Source organism: Musa acuminata, chromosome BXJ2-8 (assembly GCF_036884655.1).
Source record: "Musa acuminata AAA Group cultivar baxijiao chromosome BXJ2-8, Cavendish_Baxijiao_AAA, whole genome shotgun sequence".
NCBI lineage: Eukaryota > Viridiplantae > Streptophyta > Magnoliopsida > Zingiberales > Musaceae > Musa > Musa acuminata.
The window spans coordinates 20,066,752-20,072,751 of NC_088345.1; positions in this window are offsets into that span (position 1 = coordinate 20,066,752).

The window sequence follows — 6,000 nt, forward strand, 5'->3', positions numbered from 1 at the left end:
TGCCTCTTGAGATAGGCAAGATAGCACATTTGCTTCTTTTGAGATAGCAACTTTTTGCTTCTCTTTAGACCAACAAGCTAGCAATTTTTACGATATACAAGTTTCACAATATATAAGCTAGCAAAAATTTCGAAAGCAAATGCAAGATAAATTTCTTGTGTAAGCTCATGATTCTTGCTTCCTATTGCAATGTGCAAATTGCAAGTTTTGCTTCTTGAGATATTCAAGATAGTGATGTTCAAGAAGACAATTTTTCTTCTTGAAATAAGCAAGTTAGCAATCTTTGCTTCTTAAAATAGGTAAGCTAGCAAATCAAGTTTTTGCATCTTCTTGACTTGTACAAGCTAGCTATCTCCCCCTTTGTCATTGTAAAAAAAGAAAGAGAGAATACAGTTTTGTAGTTCTCTTTTCCTTTTACAACGATTTCAAAATCATGACAAATGATGAATAATCAAGTTATGAATGTCAAGATAATTTTTCATCATGAATATTTTATCATAGCATGCATCATTATCATAAATTGAAGTATTACATGCATGATATCATATCACCATTCATAATTACATTAATATTTCAATATAACAATTTCTTCTCAAAATGTGTAACTTGGCACTCATAGCATTTTAAATCATGATTTATATCATATGCAATACATCACATCATAATTAGAAAGCACAAGTATTGTATGCATAATTGTACATTATAAATGTTTCATATCATGATGGTATCAATTTTGTCAAATTATATCCTACCATGCATGATCAAAACTTCTCCCCATTTTATCATTGAAAACAAGAAGAAAGTAGGGGGAAGAGCATAAAAGTGTTAAATATTTCAATCATTTTTAAGATTCATAACATGAATAACGTTATTACTATTTCATCAAGATCAGTTTCGAGATTCACATAATATCATGAAATCATTAATCTCGATAAAATGGGAAAAACATTTTCTTTTTAAGTGATTCTTTTAACACATCATAAAAAAGAAAAACTCATTCATAATTCAAGTGATTTACAAGATATCATAAATGAATTTATCACTTATATTTCACCAAAATCGAGAACTCTAGAGTTAGAAAATGATTGAAGCATTTAATCTGATTGAAGAATGATTCATATTTAAAGTGTAGCATTTGTCAAATCTGAAATCATCAAGTATAACTTTAATATTTTCATTGCAAGGTTTCATTGAAGATAATTTTGAATGATTCTTATAAATGCCTAAAACTTCTTTAATTTTAATTTATGATTGACTTTATAATAGCATGCTCAAATCTTTATTCTTATGTCAAAACCATACATTATATTTAATAAACAAAGACAATGAAAAATATCAAGCCTTCCAGACAAAAGCCATGTATCGTCATTGAAAAGCAATATGAAAATCATCAAAATATACATTCTTGCTTCTCAAGCACATAAGATTAATCTCACTAGGTGTAAAATCATTAGATTTCTATCTTGCATTAACATAAGACATGCAATTTTCATTATCATTTTCAAGATTACAAGCATGATCATATTTTTGCATTTTCATGGTTAAATTATTAAAAATATAATTTTCAACAAAATTTAAAGAAAAAGAAAAGTGCATCATGAAAAGCATCATGTAATTTCGAAGTAAATTAGGGGGATTTCGATTACCTCATCATTGTAGGCTGTTAAGGCGTAGTTTGCCGCCTTGCTTTTGTTGACTTTCTCTTCTTCGGAGGAGCTCGATTCATCCCAATTTTTGTTCTTCTTCTTGCGTTTAAAGCAAGTAGTTCCATTCTTTTTGCTTTTTAATTTTCGTTTCATTTTAAGTTCACCATCACTTGAGCTTATGCTCGAGTGGTCTTCAAATGTTCTATGTCCCAAATCCTTCCTGTTCTTTGGAAGGTTGGTTTGTTCATCATTGTCCTCATCACTTGAGTCATCGCTCAAGTGGCATTCATTTGTCCAGAGTTCCAAATCCTTCCTGTTCTTTGGAAGGTGGTTCTCAAGTTCTTCACGTGCATTGCACGTCATTTCATATGTGATCAATGAACCAATTAGTTCTTCAAGTGGAAAATGGTTCAAGTTTTTCGATTCTTGAATAGCAGTTACTTTTGAATCCCAAGTTTTAGAAAGTGAGCGCAAAACTTTGTTAACGAGTTCAAAATCCGAAAAGCTTTTACCAAGTGATTTTAAACCATTGACGACATCCGTAAAACGGGTGTACATGTCAACAACGGTTTCGCTTGGTTTCATATGAAAAAGCTCGAAATCAAGCAGTAGAATATTAACTTTCGAGTCTTTGACTCTACTAGTTCCCTCGTGCGTGATTTCAAGAGTGCGCCAAATATCGAAAGCCGTTTCACACGTAGAAATCCGATTGAACTCATTTTTGTCCAATGCGCAAAATAAGGCATTCATAGCCTTTGCGTTTAAAGAAAAATTCTTCTTCTCCAAAACCGACCATTCATTCATCGGTTTGGAGGGAAGTTGAAAACCGTTTTCAATGATATTCCATAAATCCAGATTTAGAGAAATTAAGAAAACTCTCATTCGAGTTTTCCAATAAGTGTAGTCCAATCCGTTAAAGAACGGTGGACGAAAGACCGAACAGCCCTCTTGAAAAGTCATTTCTCTCGGGTGTAAATCCGAAATGAGAAAAACCCCGCTCTGATACCAATTGTTAGGATCAAGAGCACTAAGAGGGGGGGGGGGGTGAATTAGTGCAGCGGAAATCTTATAATAATTTAAAAACCAAAAGCTGCGTTCGTTCAAAAACTATTATGATGCAAAAGCAAATTCTCAATTTGTATCTAAGTGCAGTTTGCGTCTAAGCGCAGATTGCGTTTAAGCGCAGTTTTGCGTCTAAGCGCAGTTTTGCGTCTAAACTCAGATTTACGTCTAAATGCAGATTTACGTCTAAACGCAGATTTACGTCTAAACGCAGTTTTACGTCTAAACGCAGTTTTACGTCTAAACGCAGTTTTACGTCTAAACGCAGATTTACGTCTAAACGCAGTTTTACGTCTAAACGCAGTTTTACGTCTAAACGCAGATTTACGTCTAAACGCAGTTTTACGTCTAGACGCAGATTTACGTCTAAACGCAGTTTTACGTCTAAACACAGTTTTACGTCTAAATGTTGAAACTCGTTCGTAAAATCGTAGAGGACAGATTGCAGTTATTAATAGGATTAAAATGTAAGCGTAAACTGCAAGGAAGCTCGTTCGTAAAAGCGCGGAAAACAGTTCTGCAGAATCAAACGTAAACGTAAACTGTAATGTATGAAAATACGAGTTTACGTCTGAATGCAGATTTGGAAGAACAACACTTAGAACTTGTTCGTGAAAGCGCAGAGAGCAGTAGTGATGAGGGAGGTTTGCAGTAATGATAAAGTGCTCGAAAATAAACGCAAACCAGAGATTTAGAGTGGTTCGGTCAGCCTTGACCTACTCCACTTTTGGCTTCCTCCACCGATGAGGTTGCCGACGTCAACTAGGTGCCTTCCTTCAATGGGCGAAGGCCAAACTTCCCTCTTACAATTTCTCTCCTTTTGACAGGCTTAGGAGACAACCTTTACAGATGTTTTCTCTCCTCTCTTTACAACTCAAACTTGAAGAACAGAAGGAGGAGGAAAACTAGCAGTTTTGAGCTCTAAGAACCACTGAAAAGATCAAGATTTCGGGTCAGTTCTTGCTCAATTCAGTGCTGAATGGGTGGGGTATTTATAGGCCCCAACCCAATTCAAAATTTGAGCTCAAAACAATCAAATCGATCAAATCCCAGAATTCTGGGATCAGGCGGTTGCACCTCTCGACTGGAGAGGTGGCACCGCCTGGCAGAGCTCGAAGACTGAGCTCTGCCGATTGCTTCTCTCTGCCAGAGCTCGAAGACTGAGCTCGATGGTTGCATCACCTGGCAGAGCTCGAAGACTGAGCTTGGTGATTGCATCACCTGGCAGAGCTCGAAACTGAGCTCGGTGGTTGCATCACCTGGCAGAGCTCCAAGCTGAGCTCAGGCTGATCCACCTCTCTGCCAGAGCTCGAAGACTAAGCTTGGTGAATGCATCACCTGGCAGAGCTCGAGACTGAGCTCAGGCTGATGCACCTCTCTGCTAGAGCTCGAAGACTGAGCTCGGTGGTTGCATCGCCTGGCAGAGCTCGGAACTTGAGCTCTGGCGGTGCAACCTCTTGGCTGGGGCGGTTGCACCTCCCAACCCCACAGCCCAGGCGGTTGCACCTCCTGGCTGGGGCGGTTGCACCTCCCAACCCCACAGCCCAGGCGGTTGCACCTCCTGGCTGGGGCGGTTGCACCTCCCAACCTCGCAGCCCTGGCGGTGGCACCTCCAGGCTGGAGAGGTGGCACCTCTTCACTATTCCAGCTCACTTGGTTTGGCTCCAAACTTGGTCCAAACCAGTCCGAACTTGGGCCTAATTGGCCCCTACTTGGGTTATAGGATTAACACCTAATCCTAACCCTAATTAACGTGCTAACTATGAATTTAAAGACATTTTCTAACCTATTTCAAAGCCCGCAAGTCAAGACTTCTTCTAGCGAGCTTTCGGCAAACTTCCGGCGGTCTTCCGATGAACTCTCGGAAACCATTCTGCGGACTCCCGGCAAGCTCCTAGACTTCACGATTTGTTCTTAGCGAGTTCCAACGAGCTTCTTCGGCAAGCTCCGATCTTTCTCGGCGAGCTCCGCGAATTCCCAACGAATCTTCGGACTTCCGTCGAACTCTCGAACTCGCAACAAATCCTTCGCGCTTGACTCCGACACTTTGTTTCGCTTTATGTCTTCATCGTTATCATAGTTAATCCTGCACAATTAAAACAAAACTTCAATTGAGACAATTAATCCTAAGCAATTAACCAAGTTGTCCGACATGTCATTGGTCCCTCGACGCTTCGTCCGATTCTTCGGCGCATCGTCCTCTCGTGCAGCCTATTGCCCAATCGGCCAGTTGACTCCGCAACTCCGATATCCTTGGCACAATACCCGCTCTTCTTGGCCCGATGCCCGAGTCCACGGCCCGAAGCCTTCTGTCGATACGTCGACCGATCCACTGGCCCGACGTCCAATCTTCTGACATGTTCCTTCGGCACAATATGATTTTCCTGCTTTAATTGTCTCATCCTGATTGAAGCATCCTGCGTCACTCAAAACGCAGATTAAATCATAAACATATATCAAGTAGTTTCATCATCAAAATACGAGATTCAACACTGCCTTCATTCTTAAGGAAACAGAGAAGGCAGCTCGTGGGTGATCAGGGAAAGAAAGAAAGAAAGAAGAAGAAGAAGAAGAAAAAGAAGAAGAAGAAAAAAAATTGGGATTTTTTTTAGGGTTCTTGCTTTAATCTTTTCACTTCGGGTCAAAATTCTCAATGGCAAGTGTTCTAACACCATCCTACAGAATTTTTAGTCTCTGTTTTCATGTTGATTCAAAATAAATTGAAGGATTTCTATTTAGAAACTGATATGACTCTCTTTGGACATAGAACCATGGATTCTGAAGTTTTTTCGGTAAACTGACCCCTATACACTGTTTCAGCTATAAGTTTTAGTACAAAATGTGAATTCGGACAGGATCTATTTTGTTTGAAATTAGACTCTTATATCTTACTTTTGACACTGAATTTGCAGATTTTGGACACCGAATACTTACCCAAACATCTGTTTCAAATGAGCCTATAGACGCTGTAAAACAGGGTTCAAGATTTCTGACCTGTCGATACTAAAATGCCTATAACTCCCTGTTGAAAATTCGGATTTGTACCAAACTGATTTTATTTGAAACTATACTTGAAAATATTTCTTTTGACATATAGTTTGAAAATTTTAGAATCCAAATGCCTACCCTAGTATCTATTGAATCCGACCCTTTGTATTCTGTAAAACAGTGATTGTGTTTTTGACCTTGTGTTACCAAATCAAAGGTAACTCCTTGTTGGGAGCCCTGTTTCATATGAAATTTGTTCCATCAGAATATAGATTGATATATGGTTCGACCATAGCTTTCTTAT